The sequence below is a fragment of the Trachypithecus francoisi genome, unplaced genomic scaffold (assembly GCF_009764315.1).
Source record: "Trachypithecus francoisi isolate TF-2019V2 unplaced genomic scaffold, Tfra_2.0 Lachesis_group13, whole genome shotgun sequence".
Taxonomy (NCBI): Eukaryota; Metazoa; Chordata; class Mammalia; order Primates; family Cercopithecidae; genus Trachypithecus; species Trachypithecus francoisi.
The window spans coordinates 57,584,473-57,594,203 of record NW_022681458.1 but is presented as its reverse complement, the minus strand read 5'-3'; positions in this window follow the sequence as shown (position 1 = coordinate 57,594,203).

The following is a 9,731-nucleotide window of genomic DNA, read 5'->3' as shown; positions in this document are numbered from 1 at the left end:
GAAATTTGTAACTTTAAGTGGCCAAACTTCATCATACTATGATATTTAATTGTCAGTCCTTCAGATACTTTCCATGATTAAGCCACCACTTGCAGACTTAGATCCATTCCAGCCTATGAATGTTTTTGTTTTGTTTTGTCAGAGTAAATTTAATTCAATAGTTCTATAGCTTCCTATTAAATTCACAAAACTAATGAACATTCTTCATCATTAAATGATGTGATCCCATGGCCACCTGTCTGCATTTTGTCAAGTTTTAGTAACCAAACCACCTTCTTATTTTCTATTATCTTACCCTAATTGACAAATTGTTGCTCTCTTCATGCAATATTCTTTTTAAAAAATGAGTCATTACCTGATGTCCAATCAGGCTGCTTTCTACCCTCACCAGACATGTATCACTACAATTCTTTCATGCTGAGAACCTACTGCTTTAGATATGCGATTATACCTGGCTTAAGAGTTCCAAAATCATGTTTGCCATAATTCCCTACTCTTCCCTAATAAGGAACGTTTTACTATTGGCTTTATCTGCATTGTGATCATTTAATCTCCAGCTCTTCCTTAATTTTCCTATTCTCTACCCAACAAACTCTTTGTTCTAAATCTACTTAGATGGGAAGAAGAAAGGAGGATAAGTTTCTACTTTCCCTATGTTTAGGGTTGGTTTTTCCCACTTAAATCAGAAGAAACCATTTTTCCACTTATTGGTTAGTAAACACAAAGAGACAAAGCAAGAATAAGCTCTGACTCTTTAATTTATACTCTTCCAGATGTAATGTGACCGTATTACAGATTTGAGACAGATCTAATTAATTCCTGCTATCCTCTTTTCACTCACAAAAATGTCCCTATTTGAGAAATAAAATATATGGTAACCTTAGCTAGAGGTGTGGAAGTCAGTTAATTCAAAGGAAAAATAATTTCTGAGGCTATGACTAGAAAGAAACCAGATTAAAATGAGGGTAAACATCATAAAATAAGAAGCGTGATTGAAAATGGCTAACCATAGAGAGAAAATTCCTAGGGTCCACATAATTTCATTGAAATGAAATGAAACAGGTAAAGTTAAAAAAACCTCACATTATGGTAATAAAATGAAATAATATAGCTATTAAAGGAAATAAAGACTAGGAGGAGGAGGATAAAAGAGGAATATGATCCAGGATATTAGGAGAATACAGATGCAACTAATGAGGAAAAGAAGATAAAAATAAAGAGATTGTTTGCAGAAAAGGATGGATTGTCTTTTAGAAATTGTAGAAATTTTTCAAAATGCAATTAAAAGGGCAGAAAAGTGAAAACCAGAAAAGACATTGAAAACTTGAAGGATTTTATTAGCAAAGGAAATTTTAGTGGGAAGAAGAATATATTTAAGATAACTCTACAAAAATAAGATGATACTCAATCTGAGCTTTTAATGTTTATATTGTTATTCTGCTTCATTTCAATTTAAATATACTTAATTTTTTATACTCAATAAAATGTACTTAAATTTTATTTTTAATAGTAATTTTCATGTATAAACATGATTTTTAAGTGTTTATAAGAAATATGACCAAAGGCAAGAATTCTTTAAAAAAATATGCAGTATCACCCTAAAGAGTTACGTTCAATTGTCAATGTTTCAGAAGACAAGAAACAACCTCTGCAACAAAACAAACCAAAAGAAAACAACATTTAATAATTAGGTCAATGACTTCCAGGAAAATCCACATGTTATTTGGGACATAAACATATATTAATAGAATACTATTAAGTATTACTAACAATGGAAGACAAAAAAATTAAGATTGTTGAAAAATATTTTCATAGAGGTAAAAGCATGGGTGGGGGGAACTTCTGACAATTAAAATTTTTACTTTGATAGACTTAATGAAAAATGTAATTAGAAGGGAATAAAGTAATTATGGAAAAAATAATAAAGAAGAATAATGTAACATGACTTTTATATAGTTTTATAAGAAATTTGTTTTTAAACTTTTAGAATAAAAATATACTTCTCCAATATTTGTATACATACAAAAAGAGTGAAACAATTTATTCTGTGAAAACTCACCAAAAATTATTTGATGTCATGTCTGATCATATCAAATTTATCACATCATCATCTGAAAATATCTTATAAGAAATAAAGTGTAAATCATGGTTTTATTGAACTTGAGCTCAGAGCTATCTCTCATGGTATCTTATGGTAATTACCGAACTTATAAAGATACTAAAAAAGATTGTGTCATTTATTTTCTGATGAAATTTATAGAAAATCAATCCAATTAATAGTTTATAATTATGCAGAATGCTAAGGCTAAATGGCTATCTAGATAAACAGCTGTTTCTTCATAAGATATCCAAGTGTTATTTTTTTTTCCCCTAGACTGTCAGGCCTAGGAGTAAATACTAAATCTATTAGCTGTCTCCACTCATAAACCAAACCAAACTAATACAAACATATTAGATGAGGAGAGGAAATGTAGTAAAAATACTGGCTGGGTCTTATGGTTGGGATGAGTGATTTTGTAAGATAATATGGGGATAATTTTATTCTAGGATTTTATTTTTGGCCTAATATATGAATGCTTAAAAAAGGCTTTTCTATGCAAATTAGAAATTTATACTTGAGATTAAAAGTCTAGAAGGGCGAGGACCTTAAAGCTAAGTTACCAGTAAGACAATGAATAATTCAGAAGAGAACATTACTCTTATACTGAGTGCCCAAGAATCCAATTTCCATGAAGTCTTGATTTATATATGTATACATGTTATGCACATAAATGTGTGTGTTTTCTAACAGTTATTTTAAGCTTTTGAGATAACTTTAGACTTACAGAAGAGTTGTAAAAATAGTAGAGTTCTTGTATATTCTGCACCCACCTTGCCCTTATGTTAACATCTTACATAACAATAGAATATTTGTCAAAATTAAGAAATTAACCTTGATATAATACTAAGTAAAGTAGGAAGTCTAAAAAGTAGAGATTTTAGTCTTTTCACTAACGTACTTTTACTGTTCCAAGACCCAGCCTTGCATTTAGCTGTCATGTCTATGTTATGTCTTCCAGTCTGTGACAGTGAATCACAACAGGGGACACCTGATGTTGTAATGTATTTCCGGTGTTGTTAACCTTGATCACTGTGCTAAGGTGGTGTCTGCTAGGATTCGCTACTGTAAACTTACTGTGCTTTCCTTGTAATTATTGAATATTTGCTGGAGATACCCTGAGACTATGCAAATGTCCCATTTCTGCTTAAACTTTTGCTTATCTTACTATCCATTGGCAGATCTTGCTTGTGACAGTTTACTACTGTGGTGTTTCTAATGGTGATTTTCTATTTCTCTCAATCCTTCTATATTTATTATTGGAATTCTTCTGTAAAGAAAAGTTGTCACTTCTGGTTTTATGTTTTTAACTATAATAAGATATTCAGGATAAGTATAGATTTAGAACTTAAAGATATTAAATCATGTTAAAATTATTCCAAATACCAATATCAAAGAAAACTAAGTTGGTAATCTATCTCAGAAAATATATGAACTTAAGAAGGAAAAATAGTATTTATGATTTGCAGAATTGGTTCAACTTTTGACTTCACATTGACTTTGGACTGAATTCAAAGTTTTCTTGAAATTTCACATCTGGACATTTTAAAGTGTCTACATTTGTATTTCTTTGAGGATCATTTTGTCAAAGTCTTGAATAAAGTTACCCAGTCCTGGTATGATAAATAAAAAAAAAAGTAAACATAATTTAATAAAAAGAATGAGACTGATTATGTGTAATTATAGTGGCCCGTTGAACATTTAAAGTTTAAAATGATTATCAAGAGAGGGCTAATTCAGGAGTCAACAAGGATTGGCCTAATATAGAAGTGCAGAAAGGAATAAACTTCATAAAGACAATGTTCTATAATGGATGTGCTGTAATGGATGCTATTTACCTAGTATACTAGCACACCTTTGTACTACCTGGCCATCTCTATTATTGATTCTGAAGCATCATTATCGTTACTAGAATATGAACCCCTCCAGGAAGATGTATATAAGTGGCCATAGGATTAGAAATGAAATCTTATCCAAAATAACTAAAATTCAATGCAGAAAAATAGATATTTATTAACATGTAACTTCTGTTTTCTCATGGATTTATCAGTCATCACCTTGATGCTTTATACTTAGAAACAATTACTTAATAAAAAGCCTGTCAAAAAGGGAGTCACTCCTGCTTTTTGTTTGGTATGAATGTTCCATGTGGCTACTTCTGCATGTTCACTTCACATCTTTTATTTTGTATTTAAAAATTTCTGTTTGAGGATTTAGAAGCAGATTTTAGAAGTAATGAGAAATGAGAAAACCAAGTGAAGCCTCCTCTTATCTCTGTCCCCTTCTACTCTGTCCAGTCCCACCCATGGCATGCATCCTAATTTATGCCAAAGAAGAAGTGTTAGTTTTAAGTACAAAGTTCTGAAACAACTGAGGTCCTCAGTTTACCTTGGTGAAAATAATTCTACATGCTCAGGAGATAAGGGATGTTATATGCTCTCTAAAACATTTTTAGTAGTAAGATGTAGAATGAGAGAAGTAAAATAATTCCATTTGAAAATCCTCTTTTTAAGTTATAGTCTTTAAGACAGTGTCTGCATTGATAGTATCCTGGCATTTCCTGTTGCCTATTTCCTCAGCCAAAAAATTAAAGTTGAGAGGTAAAAAAAGACATGGTAAAAAGTATAAACATACACAGAACAAATTTATGTATTATAGGTTATCACGAATTTTATAAAGAAAAATAAGGTAAAGCTGAAAAATATGCTTACCATTTGAGGAGAAGATATTGTTGCATCGTGTAGGTACTGTGTGGCCACTGAAGAAACATTTTCTGGTATATGTTATACATCCCAAGTAACAGTTTATTTTTCCTATAGTAAACAAAATATCTGCATTTATAAGCAGAAGGACATGATATTTATACCTTGCATATAATAATAGAGAAGTTTCCACAAAAAATAGGATAAATGTTTGTTTGGCTTTTTATGTTTACTACGTAAACTTCTGTTTAACAAATCTTTGTCTTTATCTCATCAAGATCAGAAATCTCTCTAAATGTGATCTGTAGATTTTACATATGTATATAAATTGTCCTTTATACTTTGAACTAATGCGATCAATAAAAAAACGTAAAAAATTAAAAGTTTGAAATAACCATAAATATATTAAAGATACTGAAAAATTGATTCACTGTTAAGAGTTAAGAGCATAAAGTTTAAAATGTAATTGTTGAATGAATTTACAGAATTGGTTTTTCAAATTGCAGGCTTTCTTAAGATAGGATCATTATCAAAATACTAGAAATTATCAAAAACCAACAGCAAGAGTAAATTAAATAGTAAGTCCTTCTCGCTTAGACTTAATTAGCTTACAGGTGTCTTTCATATGATCTACATGTCTGACTTTGCCTTATTTACTTGTAAGCTCTTTATATACTGATAGGCCTCTCTGTCTTAGAAAGCTTGATAAATGCAGAGACCTTATCTGTCCTATAACTTACTTTACTTCCAACATCCAGAAAAGCATCAGTGTTATTTCCTCCACAGTTTATGGTCTGAACAACTACACAAATGTATACAAACCCTTAAATGGCTTGCTATCTCATTTAGGATATAAACTCTAACCCTTAGCACCACCTCCATGGCCTCAACTGTTTTGGCTTCTGCCTTTGTTTTAATCTTACTCTCTCCAGTTCCCCACAGGCACACTGAGCCAAGACACACCAGCACAGTACTCAAAGCACAAACGCACTGAGTGTAACATTCTTAAGTTCTTGCTGTTTGCACTCTTCCTGGAGTGCTATACTCCCAGACATCCCCATGATTAGAGCTTCTCTTTGACTCAGGCCTCAACACCAACACCATCTTATCAGAGAGGCATTACCTACCACCTCATGTAAAAGCACAATTCCCCCTGTTCACTGTGCAAGGTTTCCTCACCCTGTCTTACTGTACTTCTGATGGTTATGTCCAACAGACATTTACATATTTAGTTAATTGTCCTTTAATTTTTGGACCCTATCTTCTGTTTGAGATTTTATTCATTTCAAACTCTGTAGGTCATGAAAGAGCATATCATAGGCATTCAAATAAATGTTTGTTAAAAGAAGAAATAAATGACTGGATAATTATCGGAAGAATTCCTCAAGGAAACACACTGGTAGTCCCGAGAATTCCCCAGGTGTCTTCTCAAGAGAATATTCTGTATCTTTTGCTTGGCTAATTACTGCTTCAGACTACAAGACTGGTATTCTACTGGACAGAACCTACTCTACAGACAGAATTTATTCTGCTCTCAGTACAGTTGGCTACTACGAACACATTAATATCAGAAAGAAGACTCTCATCCAAAAGTGAGGCAATAACAAATGCTGGCAAGGATATGGGGGAAAGGGAACCCTCATACGCTGCCAGTAGGAATGTAAATTAGTGCAACCACTATGGTGAACAGTTTGGAGGTTCCTCAAAAAACTTTAAAGAAAGACCTATAATATGATGCAGCAATCCCATTGCTGGGTATATATCCCCCAAAGAAAGGAAATCAGTAGATTGAAGAGGTACCTGCACTCTTATGTTTGTTGCAGCACTGTTCACAATAACTAAGATTTGAAAGCAACCTCAGTGTCCATTAATAGGTGAATGGATAAAGAAAATGTGGCATTTATACACAATGGATTACTATTCAGCCAAAAGGAAAAAAAAAAAAAAATGAGATTCTGTCATTTGCAAAAATATGGATGGAACTGAAGGTCATTATTTAAGTGGAATAAGCCGGGCATGAAATGACAGCCATTGAATGTTCTTAATTATTTGTGGGATCTAAAAATCAAAATAATTGAACTAATGGAGATAGAGAATAGAAGGATGGTTACCGGAGTCTGGGAAGGGTAGTGGGGCATGGGGGAGGGAGGTGGGATGATTAATTAGTACAAAAAATACTTACAAAGAATGAATAAGACCTAGTATTTGCTAGCATAACAGGGGGATAATAGTCAATACTAATTTAATTGTACATTTAAAACTAAGATAGTGTAACTGGATTGTTTCTAACAAAAAGAATAAATGCTTGAGGGGATGGATACCCGATTGTCAATAATGTGATTATGCATTGTGGGTACATACCTGTACCAAAATATCTCATGTACCTCATAAATATATACGCCTATTAAGTACCCACTAAAATTTAAAAAAAAATGAAAAAAAAAAAAAAAGAAAGAGGACTTCCATTGCTACTTCAATCACTCCTACCTCTTTTTTAAGTTTGAGAATAGAACAGAGATTAGATTTTGGCATTTGATATTAGTTTACTGATGGTTGAATAATAATCAACAGGACATAAAATAAGCAGAAGACTACTGAATTTGACTATATTTAGAATATGAATTATTTGAATATGGTTGTCTGTTTGTTTGTTTTGAGATGGAGTCTTGCTCTGTCACCCATGCTGCAGTGCAGTGGTGCAATCTAGGCTCAGTGCAACCCTCTGCCTCCTGGGTTCAAGTGATACTGGCACTTGATACTCCCAAGTAGCTGGGATAATATTGTTTTTATTATTATCCCTGAAGCTATCTGTTATATTTACTGTTTACTAGCATCTATACATTAATAATTTTTTTTTTTTTTTTTTTTTTTTTAGGCGGAGTCTCGCTCTGTCGCCCGGACTGGAGTGCAGTGGCCGGATCTCAGCTCACTGCAAGGTCCGCCTCCCGGGTTTACGCCATTCTCCTGCCTCAGCCTCCCGAGTAGCTGGGACTACAGGCGCCCGCCGCCTCGCCCGGCTAGTTTTTGTATTTTTAGTAGAGACGGGGTTTCACCGTGTTCGCCAGGATGGTCTCGATCTCCTGACCTCGTGATCCGCCCGTCTCAGCCTCCCAAAGTGCTGGGATTACAGGCTTGAGCCACCGCGCCCGGCCTATACATTAATAATTGTTCCACTTCATGAACAATGCTAGAATCTTACAATATTTTGGCTCACTTACCACCCTACTGTCTTTTGTACTATTTTTGTCAAGTATTTAAATGTTACATATATTTTTTACCCCCCAAAGAGTTATGATTTTTACTTTAAACAGGAATTTATTTACATTTACATTAATACCTTCTCTGTTGTGCTTTTCTTTCTTGCAACTGGGATTATTTTCCTTTAGCCAGATAAAGTTCATTTAATATTGTTATTATTACTGATTTATTGGCAATTTTATCTCTCTCTTTCTGAAAACCACTGTATATTGCTTCTTTCAGTTAATAATATTTTAGTGGGATAAGATTATAGATAGGTCATTAATTTTCTTTGAGAAGTTTAAAAGTTATCTTTTGATTTCCCCAATTTCTATTGAAAAGTCAGCTTTTGCTCTTATTTTTTCTCTTCTAGAAAAAATTTCCTTGCCACTCGAGCTATTTTTAATATTTTTGTCATTGGATTTTAGCAGTTTTACCATGTGATGTTTTAAATGCTTATTTCTGTGAATTTGCACTGCTTGACATATGTAATGTTTCACAATTATTTTGCTTGAAGTCTGTTTCCAAGTCTCTTTGGAATACACAGGCCAATATTTCTGCAAAATTACTGCATTCTCCTTTCATTTTTATTCTGAAACTCGAATTTGCATGTATATTAGATCATTTCATCTTATTTAACGTGTGCTCTTTCTATGTTGCTCATCTTTTTATAATTTCTTTCTGTACTTTAATCCGTATATTTTTTCTGACCTCTTCCAGTTCACTAATTTTCTCTTTTTCTGTGTTTAATCTATTGTCAAACCTATTTCTCCAATTCTAAGTTTATGTATGGTATATTTCAGTTTAAGAATACCCACTTGATTCATTTTTACCAATTCTAGTTTTTTGGTTAACTTTCTTTCTTGAATACATTAAACTTGGTAATTATAGACCATTGGAGTCTAATAACTTCAGTATCTGAATCTCCTATGGTTTTACTTTTTGTAAACTATTCCTTGTATTTTAATCATTCATCCCTGTTTTCTATGTGTGGTAGTATACATATTTTATTTGAATTTCAAATATTCTGTATGAGAAAATGTTAAGATGCTAAATGACAGTATATTCCTCCAGAAAGAATTTACTTTTCTGATGAAGCTGTGCTACTGGCAGGTCATCTTAATCTAATGAAGACTTAGTTTAAGATTTTGTGAGGAAAGCTCTTTCTCTGGTTTGCTCTTTCTCTTCTTTTATCAACTTTTATTTTAGACTTAGAGTGTACATGTGCAGGTTTACTGCAAAGGTATATTTGGTAATGCTGAGATTTGGCGTACAGGTGAGTCCATCATTCAGATAGTGAGCATATACCCATAGGTGGTTTTTCAGCTCTTGCATCTCCTCTATCTCTCTCCCCTCTACTGATAATTAATGTCTATTGTTCCTATCTTGATGTCTACGTGTGTCCAACGTTTAGTTCCCACTTATAAACGAGAACATGTGTTATATGGTTAGTTTACTTAGAGTCATGGCTACCGGATGCATCCATGTTGCTGCATGGATATGATTTTGGTCTCTTTCATGGCTGCATAGCATTTCATGGTGTATATGTACCACATTTTCTTTATCAGATCCATCACAGATGGGCACCTGGATTGATTCCACATGTTTGCTATTTTGAGCAGTGCTGTGATGAAAATATGGGTGCATGTATCTTTTTGGTAGAATAGTTTATTTTCCTTTAGGCATATACTCAG